Here is an 18,559-nt window from a genome sequence, read left to right as displayed (position 1 = left end):
TAGATTCGGCTGGCACGCGTACATGTACTATGGGAAGAATAAAATGGACGGTTTTTTCTCTCACCATTATGTCAGAAATACATTACTAAGTACTTGGATAAAATACAAGAAATACGGGGACGAGAGAAAACAACTATGGATAGTGCCAGCAGAAGTAATAAAAATAACAGCTGATTCTGAAGAAAAAAGAGAAATGTCATATAATCAACTGCTTCAGATTCAAGGAGACAAAATTGAATTAAAAACCTCAGAAGAGTTAAATAACAATTATGACTGGTTTCAAATGCAACAAATTAAAAGTTTGATGGAAAATGACATAAAACCAGAGGGAATTAGACGAGAACAAACAGAACTGGAAAGGGTCTTGTTAGGTGACAATGAAAAATTGATATCAAAAGTATATAAGTTATTATTGAAATGGTCTACAGAAGAAGTAGTAGTAAAGTCTCAAATGGTCAAATGGGCAATCAATGTGAACAGAGAAATACAAATGGAAACATGGGAGCACCTCTGGAAGAACTCAATGAAGATATCAACTTGTCAAAGCATCAAAGAGAACTGTTTTAAGATGATGTATAGGTGGTATATGACTCCGAAAAAATTGGCTAAGATAAGTAAGAATATGTCGGATAGATGTTGGAAATGTAAAAAACATGAAGGTTCTTTCTTCCATATGTGGTGGACATGTGAAAAAGCGAAAGAATTCTGGAAGATGATACAACAAGAAATCTCCAAAATTTTGGGCTATGATTTTAAGAAAATTGCAGAGACGTTTTTACTTGGATTACAATTAGAAAAATATCCAAAAGAAGATAGGACTCTAATTTGGTACCTGTTATCAGCTGCTAGGACTTTATACGCGCAGCTTTGGAAGCAAGAAAAAATACCAGAGAAATGGGAATGGACCATGAAAGTTTTATCGTGGTGTGAAATGGACAAATTAACCAGAACACTAAGAGACTATGATCTAGAGATATTCAAAAGGGAGTGGAGAAAATGTAAAGGATATATGGAGAAAACTTGGAAAGTAAAGAAACATTGGACAATTTTTTAGTTGTAAGAATATATATATTGAACTTTGAGCAGTTAGAAGTGCCTTTAGTATGGATTTGAACTTATAACCTCGGGGAAGTCAACATTGGAGGGAGGGGGGATGGAAATGTCATATGGATAAATGTGGGAAAAAAAATTTAAGAAATAGATAAGTTTTGTAACCATATGCTACTAATAAATTGTTTAAATCACAGAGAAAGCGTGTGGGGCTTTTGCCCAGCAAGGCTGCTGACTGGCCACTGGAAATCTGATTGGCTAAGCAGATGTTCTGAAATGTAGTTTTAGCAGCAGCCACTGCAGCCTACAGAGCTTCACTGTGTGAGTCATAGTAAGCAGCAGGACCCATTGCACGGCTGGCTTCATCTCTGGCGGCAGCCATTTTGTGGCAGCCATTTTGTGGCTGGGCCCACCACGCGGTGTCAGACTTCCAAATGTGTCTGCAGGCCCAAAAGGGCTGGGAACCCTTGATGTATACACATTAGTTTTTTATACATGCAAACATGTACACTAGATCTGCCAATACTGTATGCGTACGTGTTCATTTTCTCCGTTCTACTAAGCTCTCCGGTTAAATGGAGATTGCAGGTTTGGGAAATGGCTTCCAAGTCTTTCAAAAGCCGCTACCGGTAAATAAATGCCAACAGACTGAAGATCAGGATGTAGGTCACAGCGAGATTCTAGCTGCAAAACATTCTCAAATGGGAAAAGGCTCTCTTTTTGCAGCACTCACTTTTTAATCAGTATTTAAAACCAAGCCTCAGCTTTTGACTGTATTTAAAACCAAAACCCACTTTGGTGTTGGAGAGCCAGTCTGGTGTAGTGGTTAAGTGCCTGGACTCTTATTTGGGAGAATCGAGTTTGATTCCCCACTCCTCCACTTGCAGCTGCTGGAATGGCCTTGGGTCAGCCATAGTCTTACAGAGGTTGTCCTTGAAAGGGCAGCTGCTGTGAGAGCCCTCTCCAGCCCCACCCACCTCACAGGGTGTCTGTTATGGGGCAGGAAGGTAAAGGAGATTGTAAGCCGCTCTGAGACTCTTCGGAGTGGAGGGCGGGATATAAATCCAATATCTTCATCTACCTCACAGGGTGTCTGTTGTGGGGGAGGAAGGCAAAGGAGATTGTGAGCCGCTCTGAGACTCTTCGGAATGGAGGGCGGGATATAAATCCAATATCATCATCTTCTGATTTGGGCCACATATTTCTAACTGCAACCTATCAAATAGGCAAAAATCTTCTTTATGAACAGTATCAAATATGCAGTTTATGTACATTTTCCGCTTCCTTAAGAGTGAGACATAGGAAGGTTAAAAAAAAGTCTCTATATCCAGTCATAGAGCAAAACCTTCCAAGTATGAGTCATTAAAAATCAGCTAGGTATAAAAAAGAGAGGAAGTACTGTTTTACCTATGATTCAGCTTAGGTTTGTCAATGCAAATGTATCCTCTTATCCGATAAAGCAAACTCCTTATATTAAACAACATTTACCAAATGCAAGATTAGTTTTTAAAGTTTTTTTAGGAGGGGTCATTCTAAATTTGCAGACAAGCTACAGTGACGTCTGATAAGAGAAATCTTTTGGGGTATAACATTTTTTGGGGCTATCATCTTGCAATCAGGGTTGTCTTTCTTTCAAGTAAATATGGTATACGAATCCTAGTGGCAATTCTTTCTATGGTTGTCCGTCTCCGGGTGGTAGATGGAGATCTTCCAGAATTACAACTAGTCTCCAAGTAACAGAGATTGGTTCACCCAGAGAAAATGGCTGCTTTGGAAAGTGGGCTCAATTTAGGGTTGCCAGGTCCGACTCAAGAAATATCTAGGGGCTTGGGGGGGGGGGAGCCAGGAGCAAGGGTGTGACAAGCACGACTGAACTCCGAAGGGAGTTCTGGCTATCACATTTAAAGGGACCACACTCCTTTTAAATGCCTTCCCTCCATTTGGAAATAATCAAGGATATGGGTACCTTGTTTGGGAGCTCACAGAATTGGACCCGCTGGTCCAATCTTTTTGAAACTTGAGGGAGGGGGGTGTTTTGAGGTGAGGCACCAGATGCTATGCTGCAAATTTTGGTGCCTCTACCTCAAAAAACAGCCCCCCAGTCTCAGATACCCACAAAACTGTCCTCCATTATACCCTATGGGAATCAGTCTCCATAGGGTATAATGAAGTGCCTCGCAGAAATTTCCCTCCACCCCCTTTCTGTTAACCCTGAAGCAGGGGGAGGGCCCCCAAACAACAATATTATGCTTACTATTCCATATGTTCACTCTGCCGCACTTCTCTTTTCTAGGAAGAAGACTCATTCACGCCACAGCATTGCTGTAAGGCGCACCTCAAGTCCTGTGGCACATTAATTGGACATTTGAGGATCCAGCAGCCTTCTTCCTTCTCGAAAAGCAGCGGCCAAGATATGAAGAACCAGGAAATTAATCCCTCAAGTCCAAGCCAAAAAAAACCCCTTCAAAACAGCCCACTTCTCCTCCGAAACCACCTGGGCAACTGCTTTGGACACCAAAGGGACTTTCAACATGATTTAGGGTGTGAGATGGGAGGGAGGGAAGCAGCAAGTCTGGCTTGAGCACATTACAGGAGAGTCACTCGCCTGCAACGGATGAACGAGCAGAAGACGAAAACTGCTGTCCGGTGGCGATTGAAAGACGAATGGTATTGATTCCAGTCTGGACTAACTGTGACTCAGAAAAGCTCACCATGAAATAAATGGTGGGACGGTGACGCTGGACACCAGTTTTGTTTTGCAACAACAGCCGGACGCAGCTACCCAACTCCCAGAACAGCAAAAAAAGAGAGACAGTTGACGCAGCAACCATCTCCAAGCTGAAGACGAGTTTTAGAAGAAGAAGAAGAAGAAGAAGAAGAAGAAGAAGAAGAAGAAGAAGAAGAAGAAGAAGAAGAAGAAGAAGAAGAAGAAGAAGAAGAAGAAGAAGATGATGATGATATTGGATTTATTTCCCGCCCTATACTCTGAATCTCAGAGCGGTCACAATCTCTTTTACCTTCCCCCCCCCCCGCCCTCACAACAGAAACCTTGTGATCTAGGTGGGGCTGAGAGAGTTCTCACAGCAGCTGCCCTTTCAAGGACAACCTGTATGAGAGCTATGGCTGACCCAAGGCCATTCCTGCAGGTGCAAGTGGAGGAGTGGGGAACCAAACCCAGTTCTCCCAGATAAGCGTCTGCACACTTAACCACTACACCAAACCAGCTCTCTGATTTTAAAGACATTTCTGAAATAGGTCAGGTTTCTGCCACCACAAGGTGGCAAGAATTATATCCTTCCAACCCAACATAAATAAATCAGCAGTTCCAGGATCTAGAATGGCGCTTTTGCTGAGCACCTTCAGCCAGAGTATGGTGGGCAAACCCAGAACTGTCTTGTGCTGTCTTCTGGCCTTCTGAGGCCCTCTTGGGGTGACAGGCCCTTCACGTTGTCTCGGGACTAGGGTTGCCAGGTCCCTCCTAGCAACCAATGAGGGATGGGGGGGGGATTTACCAGGAGGGAGGCCCAACTGACATCACAGAAATGTGCCCGTGTCACTGCCCACGTTACCCGGAAGTGACGTCACTGTGTCAGGACAACGGTGTGGCATTTTGGGGGGGGAGGGGAAATCTATGGTTAATTTGGCCAAAATCAATACCCCTGGCTGCTTTGGAGGATAGACTAAGAACATAAGAGAAGCCATGTTGGATCAGGCCAATGGCCCATCGAGTCACACAGTGGCCAAAAACCCAGGCGCCACCTGGAGGTCCACCAGTGGAGCCAGGACACTAGACGCCCTCCCACTGTTGCCCCCCCCCCAAGCACCAAGAATACAGAGCATCACTGCCCCAGACAGAGAGTTCCATCAATACACTGTGGCGAATAGCCCCTGATGGACCTCTGCTCCAGATGTTTATCCAATCCCCTCTTGAAGCTGGCTATGCTTGTAGCCGCCACCACCTCCTGTGGCAGTGAATCCCATGTGTTAATCACCCTTTGGGTGAACTGCCTTTGATCAGTTCTAATCCGACTGCTTAGCAATGACTCTATTTTTTTTTTTACATTTTAAAAGGGATTTTATTGAAACTTTCATAAGCAAGTACAATATAAAATTGAATGACAATAAGGAATGGTAAGCAAAACAGAAACAATGAGAAGATTTCAATCCTGAGATTAGGCTGTCACGTTACAAGGTTGAATATAGGCCTAAAAAGAATACTGCAATAATCACAATACTACCAAAAATATTAATAATAATAATAATAATAATAATAATAATAATAATAATAATAATAATAATAATAATAATAATAATACTGCACGCCACAACCTAAGGTACTTTGCAAATCTAAACTAAATAACGAAATAGATAAATTAATGAAGACATTACAATAAACTCAAATACAATACACATACACACACATATAGATACATACATAAGATTCAAGGCTTCATTTATGAAAACAATCAATGCGAGGTTATTAATGAAAGATATTCATCTTATGGTAACACTGAAGTGTGAAGGCAGGAACCAAAATTCCTTTTCACAAAAGGTTCCCATTTACGCAACATAGAAGGAGAAGACGTAGACCCATAACGGGATTGAAAACTAATTTATCTAAAAGAAAATATTCCCAAAGTTTAGAAGCCCAAGTTTGGATAGAGGAAGACTCAGGTTTTTTCCAAGATAAAGCTATAGCATATTTGGCCGCAGTGAATAATAGGGAAATAAATTCCCTTTGTGACTTAGAAATTAGGAAATCCCCCCAAATATTTAAAAGGATAACCTTAGGGTCAGGTGGTATTACAATGCCTGTTAATAAAACCTTTGACAGAATTAAAGACCAAAAAGGCCTAATCAATGGACATAGCCACCAGCTGTGAAGGTATGTACCACGATTGCCACACCCCTTCCAACAGAGGGGGAACTAGATGGGAAAAGATGAGACCAACGTACCGGTGTTAGGTACCACCTGGCTAACATTTTATATTCCTGTAACTCTTGAGAGTCCCTTGGACTGCAAGAAGATCCAATCAGTCAGTCCTAAGGGAAATCAACCCAGACTGTTCCCTGGAAGGTCAGATGCTGAAGCTCAAATACTTTGGCCACCAAATGAGAAGGGAGCACTCACTGGAGAAAATCCTGATGCTAGGAAAGACAGAAGGCAAAAGAAAAAGCGGATGGCAAAAGATGAGATGGCTGGACAGCGTTGCTGATGTAACAAATATGAATTTGAGCATTCAGAGGATGGTGGAAGACAGGAGGGCCTGGCGTGACTCTGTCCATGGGGTCGCAAAGAGTTGGACTCGACTGTGCAACTGAACGATAACAAAACTTAATATTCATTGATCTCGATTTAAGAGAAGGGGACTGCCAAAATGCTGAGCCAATCTGTGACATCAAAACTACAAGATAATTCTGAGTGCCATGCATCCCTACAAGAGGAATTAGTATAATAGTCCCTATTAAGAAGCAAATAATAAACTTTTGAGATCAGACCTTTGATCTGATTGTCCTCAGAACACAAAAGCTGTTCAAAGTCCGAAAACTTTGCTCTCAACGCTGGCTTAAAGGAATAACGGCCTAAGAAGCTTTGCACTTGTAAGTATTCCATCCATGGCAAAGCGGCAGTAGAAATACAATCAAGTGAGAGCTTAGGCTTTAGACGTCCATGTGACAAAATGTCAAAAAATCTGGTGAGATTAGATTTACGCCAGATACTAAAAGAATTGATGACGATACCTGGTATAAAAGGCGAGTAATTTGTAAACTCCACTAGTAATGAAGTAGGAGGGGCAATCCTAGCTGAGCATCTATTCCATACCCTAAACAAAGCTTTTAAAAAAGGGTTACAGGAAGAGGTAAAACATCTCAGCAATGACTCTATGGCATTATACCCTGCTGAAGTCCCTCCCCAAACTCTGCCCCTCCCATGCTTGACCCCCCAAATCTCTACGGATTTCCCAACCCAGAACTGGTGCTATAACACACGCAGACTTTTGCGTACTTGGAAAGTACTTGGAAACAACTTTGTCCCCCATCTTTTGAGTACTTGAAGCATCTTTGTTCCCCAAAGAATGGCATACAGAAGGGGTGGCCAACAGTAGCTCTCCAGATGTTTTTTGCCTACAACTCCCATCAGCCCCAGCCATTGGCTATGCTGGCTGGGGCTGATGGGAGTTGTAGGCAAAAAACATCTGGAGAGCTACCCTTGGCCACCCCTGGCATACAGGAACTACAGTGGTTGACAAAAAGACTTAAGATAATAAGCTTTTACCCACAGCTATAGAACTGCAGCCTAAAAGAAACTCAACTGAAATATTCAAGGATGCAAACAGTGATAGAGTCTGCTCCTATCCGGAGAACTCAACAGAAGAGGGCTTAATTCAGGGGAGTCAAATTCGTTATGAGGGCCGGATCTGACATAAATGAGACCTTGAGGGGCCGAGCCATGTGTGTACCTATTTAAGTTTAGGTAGCAGAGATATAAATTATATAAAGGACACAAATACAATTAAACATATATATATATATATATATATATATATATATATATATATATATAAATTTTTTTAAAAAATGCTTAAAACATTAGCACTTGTTGGTCTTAAAGGTGCTTTCTTTGTATTTCTCCCATGGGACCCAGGGAACTGGGCAAAGGAAGCCCTGTCTCTTTCCCTCATTCCCCTGGGGACCAGTAGGGGGAGGAGCCTCAGCCAATAGAAGGAAGAGATACTTAATTCAGTAGCTTTGGGGTGCAATTGAGAGAGCCTGGCAAAACAAGCTCTCCATCCTCCCCTTCCACCCCAAGGGAGGAGCCTCTGCCAAAGGAGAAAATAGAGGCTTTGCTCTGTAGCTCCTGTGCAATTGAGCAAGCCTTGCAAAGCCAGATATTATGAAGAAGAAAGCAAGATGTAAGGAGAAGGAAGCAGATGATATCCAGTTGCTTGGGGGCCTGATAGGAGCCCTCCAGGGCCTGATTCAGCCCCCGAACTGCATGTTTGACACCCCTGGTTTAATTAATTCCTTCCCAAAGATGCCCTCAGAGGAGCAAATAGACATTACATCAAGTCTGGATTGGCTAAAAAGTGAACTTCTGAAAACCAAGGAAAACGAGACACCCCAAAGACTTTCTCATCCCATAGTAACTACTCACGAGGCAACAACTTCAAATGTTGCAGTTGAAAACCCTTCCAACCAGAAAATCAGAGGGAAGCTATGGACAGTTTGTTGGTGAGAACGCAGAACCTGAACAACTTCCAGCACAAGAGGAGCAATGTATGAATGGATGCGTCCACCATGACCTGAGAGGCAACCTAGAAAAAATTACTGAAGAAAAGTGACAACTAAGGATCTTGTCATGGAATCTTGGGGAGGGCACAACAAACTTTTTGACTCTGAATTTCTTACAACCCTAACAAACTGTGATATTGTTTTTTTTTACAGGAAACCTGGATTAAGGACCCTACCTCCCTAACCCTCTAAGGTTACAGAGAATACTTGGAAAGAACACGGGATAAATCCCAGCTGCGTCACTGACACCACTTAAAATGTTTTTAAGGGGGGGGACACAAGTATTTACCACCAAGTGGGTGCTCAGTGTCTCTAAGTAATGATGTCACTTCCAGGGCAATCAAGACGCCCTAGGGCCACCCTCTAGCGCTCACCCTCGAACTCTATGCAAACTATAGGGGTTGGGGGTGAATGCCAGAGCATCGCCCTGGCACAATATTGGCATGTGATGTCATCACATGGGGACAATAAGGCACAATACTGGCATGTGATGTCATCACATGAAGAAGAATTGCAGATTCATACCCCACCCTTCTCTCTGAATCAGAGACTCAGAGCAGCTCACAATCTCCTTTCCCTTCCTCCCCCACAACAGACACCCTGTGAGGTGGGTGGGGCTGAGAGGGCTCTCACAGCAGCTGCCCTTTCAAGGACAACCTCTGCCAGAGCTATGGCTAACCCAAGGCCATTCCAGCAGGTGCAAGTGGAGGAGCGGGGAATCAAACCTGGTTCTCCCAGATAAGAATCCACACGCTTAACCACTACACCAAACTGGCTCTCATGGGACAATAAGGCACAATAGTGGCATGTGATGTCATCACATGGGGACAATAAGGCACAATAGTGGCATGTGATGTCATCATATGGGGACAATGATCACCCCCCCTCTGTTCGGCCAGCCTGTTTCCGCCCATCAATCGGATGAGTGTCAGCAGGCAGCAGCCAAAATTGCTGAGAGGCTGCTGGCCGTAAGTGGGCATCCAGAAAACCTACTGATCAAATCTACAGTTCGGCAGGTTGAACCTTTCCAAGGCTCAAAATGGCTGTAGGGGGTGGGGGGAAGAGAGATACAACATAAAGTGGAATCCGCATGTGATATCTGAAAGCAGACCACCGATTTCACAGCACATTGCAAAAATCTGTTCTTTCAACCACCAAATCCCGTGCTCATCCCATTGACAAAACCACACAGCAGCATTTGCAGCTTGTTTCAACAGTAAGCAAACGGTGTCCGGAATTAAACACCCACTTCAAGGCCAATGCAGCATTCTTCCTGGCGCAAAAGAGCCTGCCTCGAGCAAAGCTACTGTTCCAAGGGCAGAAGAATAATTTGAGGTTTGCAATTTTATTTGGCAAAGACTAACGCTTTTCAAGAGCTGAGCTTTTATCTTTTCCTATCGGAGGCAAACTTCCATTTGTGCAAACAAAAACATTTCCACTCACCAGCCTTCCTTCATCTTCAAGCCCTACCTCCCTTTAAGACTTTGGACCGGTGTGCGATAAGAGCCTTGGGAAGGACTGGCACACAACACCCACGGAAACAAGCAGAGAATTAGAACCCAAGACCTCAGCCTCCATTCCTGGCACATTACCAAGCTCCCATGGATTAGTTATGGGGTGGACAACTGTTCACACATTTCATGAAATGCTCATGTTGGGGATATCTATGGACTCGACAAGCAGAAAATACTTCAAACCCTGGGATTTCTAGTATTAATATACATTAAGAGTCATCTCTCTAGAGCCCCTCTGAATCTAGACCGGCTACTTTTTGTCCTAAAAGATGCTCTCATGATAGACGTTTCAAGTTAAATGATTTCATGTATCAGTGGAAAAAAATACGAGAAATATTATTTTAAGTGTACTGTCTGGATAGGTTTTATTTATTTCTCAGATTTATATCCCGCCCTCCCCGCCGAAGCAGGCTCAGGCGGCTCACAACCGTCAAACTAAAACAATAAAACAGCAAATAAACAATTAAAATTTTAACATTCATACCAATTAAATAATTTTAAAAAGAGTTTAAAACGATTTAAAACCGTTTTGGCGCTAGCGTTGATTTCATTAAGTTCAGCGTTGTTGGGCATCTACTTATACTATAATTCAGCTAAAGGCAAGTCGAAATAGGGCTGGTTTACAGGCCCTGAGGAACTGAGCAAGGTCCCGCAAGGCCCTTACTTCTTCTGGAAGTTGGTTCCACCAGTGGGGGGCTGCAACTGAGAAGGCTCTTTCTCTGGTACCCTTCAGTCTCGCCTCCCTCAGTCCAGGGATTGACAATAAGTTCTGCGTTCCAGATCTGAGTACCCTCTGGGGAACATGCGGGGAGAGACGGTCCCTAAGGCAGACAGGTCCTCGGCCTTATAGGGCTTTAAAGGTGATAACCAGCATCTTGTAGTGAATCCGGAATACTACTGGCAGCCAGTGCAGTTCCCGCAGCCTTGGCTGTATGTGCTCCCGTATAGAGAGACCCAATAACAGCCTGGCTGCCGCATTCTGCACCAACTTCAGATTCCGGATACGAGACAAGGGCAGCCCCATGTAAAGGGCATTGCAGTCGTCTAGTCTCGAGGTGACCGTTGCATGGATCACAGTTGCTAGGTCGCTGCGCTCAAGGAAGGGGACCAACTGTCATACCCACCTAAGGTGAAAGAAGGTGGATTTCGCAGTGGCTGCTATCTAAGCCTCCATTGCCAAAGTGGGCTCCAGCAGCAACCCCAAGCTTCTGACTTTGGGCGCCGATATCAGTGGCGCCCCATCAAAAGCTGGTAGAGGGATTTCCCTTCCCAGACTGCCATGACTCAGACAAAGGACCTCTTGTATTCGTCGGATTAAGCTTCAGACGACTCAGCCTAAACTGCATCATTTTCTTTATGTTCTCTTACAGCACAGATTTATTTGCAATCTAATAAAACGGAAAATGAGAATGAGAAATAAAAAATATTTCAATCAGTCCTCCCCCTCCTATGCTTTCAACAGCAAAACTTTTAGCACCAGAAGGTTGGTTTTTTCCCAGCATGGAGCTACTGGGTGGCGAGGATTCCCATCCCCCACTGGCTGCTTTGGATGGCCCAGAAACACTGTCCAGTCAAAAAGCTAGGCACCCTGTCTGAATAAGAGTTCTGCCTCTGGTTTGTTTTTTTTTAAGTATTTGAAACCAGGGGTTTACAGAGGCAACAAGTAGCACCAACAGGTATGCTATCCAAAACACTAGTCATTATATGATTTGGGAAGAAATCAAATAGCACCTCTTTATTTTCCTTGGCATCCCAACCTGAACGTTTGTGCTCTTCAGACGCTCGCAGAAAACATTAAGGAACTGTTTTGTACCATATAAACGCTCCAATGCATTCTTTATTTCTAAATCCAACATTCCCCACACAGTTCTTTCAACTGCACTATGCTGTTCAAGGTGAGGGTTTTACCACCAGTCTTCCAGCCCCTCAGAGAGGACTGCCCTATGTAGAGCAGAAAACCCCCAGGGCATCTTTTCCTAGCACTGAAACACATCAGAGAGCTTGCCAGCTTTTAATGCAACTTTTTATGGATACTCTCTCCCTAGACCCCAGCCTGCTTATTTTATTTTACAGTGCAATCCTAAAATCCCTTTCCTGGGAGTAAGTCCCATTGAACAGACCAAAGTAGAATTCAGAGTAGACCTGTTTAGGATTACTCTCTTCCTTCAGCTTTGTATCCTGCCCTCTCTGTGAACGGACTCAGGGCAGCTAACAAGAAACCAGAATAACAGTATTAAATCACAGAATTAAAAACAGTAAACTTCACGATACGGAAATCAATTCAAACCACATTGTGGTGCTACTCAAAAAAAAATTAAATCAGCGGATCACAACCTTCTTCAGCAGGCAGTTTAGTTCATTAGTTTCACAATTACTTTTTTTCCCCGACAGTGGTCCATATGATGGCCCCAGTTCCAAATAAATGATGTCGCTCAGCCTATATTAAAGTGCCAGTCCTCTCCCACTACTCTGTCCTCCCAAGTGCCACAAGGGCAAAGAACAAAACCAAAAAGGCGACATGAAATCGCAAAGAAAAGGCTCTGATTCCTAAATGTATCGACTTGGGAATAGCCTACTGAAATTTAAGGCATTTTGGGATGAGTTCAAATGACCGCTCGTGCTGCTTTACCACCGTGAACACAGAATTTTAGCGAGCAGAAGTTTGCAGCATCCTCAATCGACAGCAAAAGAAACGTTGACCACTTGCTCTTTGCAAAACGAAACAGGGAAAGGGAGAAGGGGACATTCAGGAGTCGACACAGATGTCCTAATTACCCCAGAGCTCTGTCTACCACCCTGCCAAGCAAAACAGAGAATCTTCCTATCCGTCAGACACCACACATGGCAAAATGCTTGTTTTGTAAGGTTTCTGACGGTCACGCCTAGGGTTACCAGATGGCCTCTTTTTAGAGGACACGTCCGCTTTCTTTGGTCCATCCTGTTTTGGGTTCTTCCTAAAAAAAATCTGATGAAGACATCCTCTGTTTAGGTTGGCAGGTTAGGGATATTCCTAACATTGTTCCCTCTAAGCTGAGTTAGTGTGAGCTAGCTCACAGATTTTTAGCCTTTGGCTCACACAGTTTTGTCTTAGCTCAGGAAGGATGGCCCCAGCGCACACCAATTTACGCAGCAGCTCACAACTTGAATGCCAGCACCTCGCAAAGTAGAATTTTTGCTCACAAGACCTCTGCAGCTTAGAGGGAATATTGCTAGCGAGCAGCAATTCTCACGACTTCAAGAAGAGGGGAGTCTTTAAAATAAGATTTGGCCCAGTGATCACTTGTTGGAGGCAGTCTGGCAGGAAGTATGGCCTCGTTTTTGGCTTTTCCAAACACAGTAGCCCTAAAAGTCCAGGGCAGGCCACTAGGGAAGGGGCTGTTTGCATGGAATTCAGGACCCCTTTGTGAACAGGCCCCTAACCCCTTTTGGCAGGGATGCCAGAACTTACGGCTCATTTCGCAGCAGCAACCATTAATTCCCCAGCAGGAAGGGAGGCGCTTCCAGGCACAAAAACCAGGGGGCCAGCACGGAAGTTTTGGTTGCTCCGACTGCAACGGGTTGTCCGGAAGAATCGTAGCATTGGAAGGGACCCCCCCCCGGGTCATCTAGTCCAACCCCCCTGCACGATGCAGGAAACTCACAAATACCTCCCCAGCAATGTTCCCTCTAAGCTGCAGAGTCCCTCTAAGCTGCAGAGCAAAAATTCGACTTTGTGAGCTCCTGGCATTCAAGTTGTGAGCTACAGCGTAAATTAGTGTGCTCTGGAGGCTAAAAACCTGTGAGCCAGCTCATGCGAACTCAGCTTAGAGGGAACACTAGTCGTATGCAATGTTCCCTCTAAGCTGCAGAGTCTTCTGAACAAAAATTCTGCTTTGTGAGCTACTGGAATTTAATTTGGGAGCTACTGGTGACACTACAGTTGTGAGTTACTGCATAAATCACTGTGCTTTGGGGGCATTCTTCCTGAGCTAGGGCAAAAGTATGCAGGCAGAAGGCTAAAAAATCTGTGAGCTAGCTCACGCTAACTCAGCTTAAGGGCGCACTGCTCCCCAGTCCCCCTAAAATCACAGGATCTTCATTAGCCAGCTACCTACTGCAAGGACTTTGCGAGAAGCAGCTGCGGCGGCAGCCTCTACCGCTTCGTCGGCCGCCACCCCGGAGCGTTTTGGAAAGAAAACCCCGCATCTCTCAAGCCCGCAGCAGCCCCAAGTCACTGGCGCCGGTGCTGCAGTCGCACGCGCGGGATCCAGCCTTCCCAACGCGCTTCTGCCTGCACTTTAGCGGACCTCTTTGCAAACGGGTTTTAAAAAAGCCAGTTGCAAAAAGGGGACCCCAAAGTGCATTTGCGCAGCGCCCGTAGGCGCTTTCGCGAGCGCGCTAAAATAATGCACTTTCGATCCACCGCCCGTGTATTTTGCAACCGGATTCGGCTGCGCGGGGGGGCGGCTAAAGGGTGCTTTCCCGCGTCCCCAACAGCGCCCTTGCAATGCGCCCTGCAACCGGGTTTTCCCGTGCGAAAGGGCAAAAACCCACTCGCAAAGCGGCTCGAAACGGCAGCGTCGAGCAGGCGCGAAAGCACCCTCAAGTCCCCTTGAAACGGCATCGTTTCACACGTGCGGGGAAACCACAGCGGACGGGGAGGCGAGTTAGCAGCGGCGCCCCTGGACGCGGGGGCGGGAAATCCGCGCCAGCCCCGCCGGTTTGCTTGGCTCGCTGGCAACAGGAGCTGCTTTGCATTTGCAAGGAAAAGCAAGAGAAGTACCAGCGTCGAGGGGGAAGCAGGAGAGGGAATCACGCATCCAAAACCAAGAGCGCTCGGGCACGGCCGCCTTCCGACATGCACGCCCCGTTCCCGCCAAGCCAGCAAGCCCGGCGGAGCTTGCAAAAAACAGCGCCCCCTCCCGCCCAGCCAGCGAAGTTCGCGCCACCCGCGGCCAGGCGCCCCGGGGAGCCCTACCGCCCGTCGAGCCGCCGCCGCCGCCGCCTTCCTCCTCCAGCTGGCCGGAGATGCTGGCCACCCGCCTCGCCTCCATGGTCCCCGCCGCCGGTCCGGAGAAGCAGCCCCGGGAGAGAGCCGGAACGTGGCAGCAGCGAAGCGCCGCCCGCAGCAGCAGCAGCAGCAGCCGCCGCTCACCTCCGCGCCGGGCGTGGGCGCCGCCTCCCCCAGCCCCGCCGCCGACCTGCTGCTGATTCACTTGCAAGAGCCCAGCGAGGGAGGGAAGGCGGGAGGGAGGGAGAGATTCCCCTCCCCAGAAGCGGTCGGACAAAGCAGGAGTCAAGGGGTACCTTTAAGACCAGCCCGTTTTGGGTTAGGACGTCGGCTTTCGCGCGCTCTCCCGCGGACTTCGTCGGGCCAAATGGGAACGGCAAAGCTTCACCGAAGTGGGCGGTGGAGACTCCCGGGAATGTTTTTAACCGGTTAAGAGTATCCCAGATAGGGAGCTGTGTCGGTTAGCGTTAGGACAGAGCAGGGCTGAAACGACGCTGGAGGGTGATGATAAAAAGAAGAAGAAAGCAGACTGCTGTTGTAGGCGCGAAGTGCCATACATCTAGGAAACGCTTTGTTCGTTTAAATAGAGAGCATGGGTTCACTTATATGAAGGTTTGCCGCTTCCATCCCCGTTTTGTCTGATGAAGTCTGCCTGAGAGCATACCAAAGCTTGCGTTCTAAATAAACACCCGTTGGACTTAAAGGTGCAGTGTGACTCCTGCTTTGTTCAAGGGCTTCAGACCGTTTGGCTGCCCCTTGGATCTGTGTCCCCAGAAGACAGTAGACTTACTAGCAATGCTCTCACTAGGGTTGCCAGGTCCAATTCAAGAAATATCTGGGGACTTTGGGGGGGTGGAGCCAGGAGACTTTGGGGGCGGAGCCAGGAGGAAGGGTGGGACAAGCATCGCTGAACCCCGGAGGGAGTTCTGGCCATCACATTTAAAGGGACAGCACACCTTTTTAAATGCCTTCCTTCCATAGGAAATAATGGATAGGGGCATCTTCTTTGGGGGCTCGCAGAATTGGACCCCCTTGGTCCAATCCTTTTGAAACCTGGAGGCTATTTTGAGGAGAGGCATTGGATGCTATGTGGAAAATGTGGTGCTTCTACCTCAAAAAGCAGGGGCCCCCTCCAGAGCCCCAGATACCCGCGGATCAATTCTCCATTATTTCCAATGGGAATAATACTCCATATGGAATAATAGCGTTCCCAGCAGACATTTCCCCCCCTCCCCCCCGCTTTCTGATGACCCTGAAGCGGGGGGGGGGGCTCCAAACCAGGGGATCCCCTGCCCCCACCTGGGGATTGGCAGCCCTAGCTACTACTCTCTCTCACACACACCCACTCACACACACCCACTTACTTGCTCTAAAACGAAAGCAAAACAAATGGAGGGGCTGTGTTCTGATGAGCTTCTGCTACTGACCCTTCCCCATGAAGTACTTCCTGCTCAACTTTCAAGGCACACACACGCATTTTAAAACGGGATCTGTATGCAGATTTCTAAACCTGCCTGAGATCTAAAAGTACATGGTGGCTGTGGGGGCGGGACTTCCCCTCTGCCGGCCAGCTGGGACCTGGGGATTGGGAAGCCTAACTCTGACTGATTTTGCACCATGCTTGTTCCGGGGTGGAGAGCCCTTTTGCTACCAGGGCTTTGCTCTGTTTTCGCACAAGTTGCCCCGGAGCTGCGAGTTGGCAACCTGCTAGTCCGTAGCAAGCAGAAACTGCGACCAATTTCACACTAGACCTTTAATCCTGGCTCAGCCCTGTCTCCAAGCTGACATTCTGCAATAAAATCATGGAGTCTCTGTTGGTATTGGTGTCTCTGGTTCTATTGTTCTAGTGCGGAATGTTAGTTTAAGGACAGGGCTAAACCAGGATTAAAGGTCTAGTGTGAAACTGGTCTGCTTATCAGCATATCCCACTTGCTGCAAGAATAGCAGCGCGGCAACTCGCAGCTCCGGGGCAACATGTGCGAAAATAGAGCGAACCCCCGGTTACAAAAGGGCTCTCCACCCGGAACAAGCATAGTTCGAAATCAGCCTCTCTCTAAGCCAGGAGTGGTCAGACTGTGACTCGGGGGCCATATATGGCTCTTTCACACATCTTGTGTGGCTCTCGAAGCCCTCACCGCCCTGTCGGCCAGCTTGGAGAAGGCATTTCTCTCTTGAAATCACTTCCCCAAGTCAAGCTAGCCGGCAGCTTGGAGATTGCGTGTGATGTGAAAGTTGCTTTCTTTCCACCTCTCTCTCCCCCATCTATTTCCTTCCCTTCCACACTCCTTCCTTTCTACCATCCTTCCTCTGTCTTGCAGCTTTCAAACTTCTGACGTTTATGCTGTGTGGCTCTACGTAAAGCTCATGTTGATGTTCTATGTCGTCTGATCTTCAGACTGTATGTTTTTCATTGTTAATCTTTGCCATTGTGTACACCAGGTAGGTAGGTCGGTTGGGAGATAGATAGATGGATGGATGGATGGATGGATGGATGGATGGATGGATGGATGGATGGATGGATGATAGACGACAACAATGACGATTATGATGATAAGCAGACAGACAGACAATATTTAGCTTGACCCTTTTAGGATTGTTAGAAATCCAACTGGGTTTGTTAGAAATCCAACCCAGCTCAAAATGTAGCACCTCAGTTTCTACTTTATCTCGCTAAAATCTCTGCAAGAGGAGAGTTGCCCCCTTTTTTTCCCTGGGGGATATTATTACTTTAAAAGTTTCATGGGAGGAAGAGAACACACAAAGAGCCAGTTTGGCGTAGTGGTTAAGTGTGCGGACTCTTATCTGGGAGAACCGGGTTTGATTCCCCACTCCTCCACTTGCACCTGCTGGAATGGCCTTGGGTCAGCCATAGCTCTGGCAGAGGTTGTCCTTGAAAGAGCAGCTGCTGGGAGAGCCTCTCCAGCCCCACCCACCTCACAGGGTGTCTGTTGTGGGGGAGGAAGGGAAAGGAGATTGTGAGCCGCTCTGAGACTCTTCCAAGTGGAGGGCGGGATATAAATCCAATATCTTCTTCTTCTTCTTATACCTTGGTTCATCACAGTTAATACTGTCTACTCGGACGGGCAGCTGCTCTTCAGGGTCTCAGGCAGGGAGGTTTACTGCCAGATCCTTTAACTGAAGAAGGCAGGGATTGGGCCTGGGACCCTTTGCATACCAAGCAGATCTTCTGGCCCCTTCCCATGTAAAGGCTTCTGTACTGGACAGGCAGATATAAAGGTAAAGGCAGTCCCCTGTGCAAGCACCAGTCGTTTTCGACTCTGGGGTGGCATTGCTTTCACAGCGTTTTCACGGCAGACTTTTTTACGGGGTGGTTTGCCATTGCCTTCCCCAGTCCTCTACACTTCCCCCCCAGCAAGCCGGGGACTCATTTTACCGACCTCCGAAGGATAGAAGGCTGAGTCAACCTCGAGCCGGCTGCTTGAACCCAGCTTTTGCTGGGATCAAACTCAGGTCGTGAGCAAAGGGCTCCGACTGCAGTACTGCAGCTTTACCACTCTGTGCCACGGGGCTCTCTAGGCAGATATACAGACCCACAAGGAATGTTACTTTATTTATAAACCGCCATTCTTGCGGAAACTAAAGGGAAAATATCAGGTGAATGTTTTGCAAACTCATATGAAGAAGAAGATGAATATATTGGATGTATATCCCACCCTATACTCCGAATCTCAGAGTCTCAGACTGGTCACAA

The sequence above is a fragment of the Heteronotia binoei genome, chromosome 9 (genome assembly GCF_032191835.1).
Source record: "Heteronotia binoei isolate CCM8104 ecotype False Entrance Well chromosome 9, APGP_CSIRO_Hbin_v1, whole genome shotgun sequence".
NCBI classification, from domain to species: domain Eukaryota; kingdom Metazoa; phylum Chordata; class Lepidosauria; order Squamata; family Gekkonidae; genus Heteronotia; species Heteronotia binoei.
The sequence above is the reverse complement of the archived record's forward strand: the minus strand, read 5'-3'. Positions refer to the sequence as shown.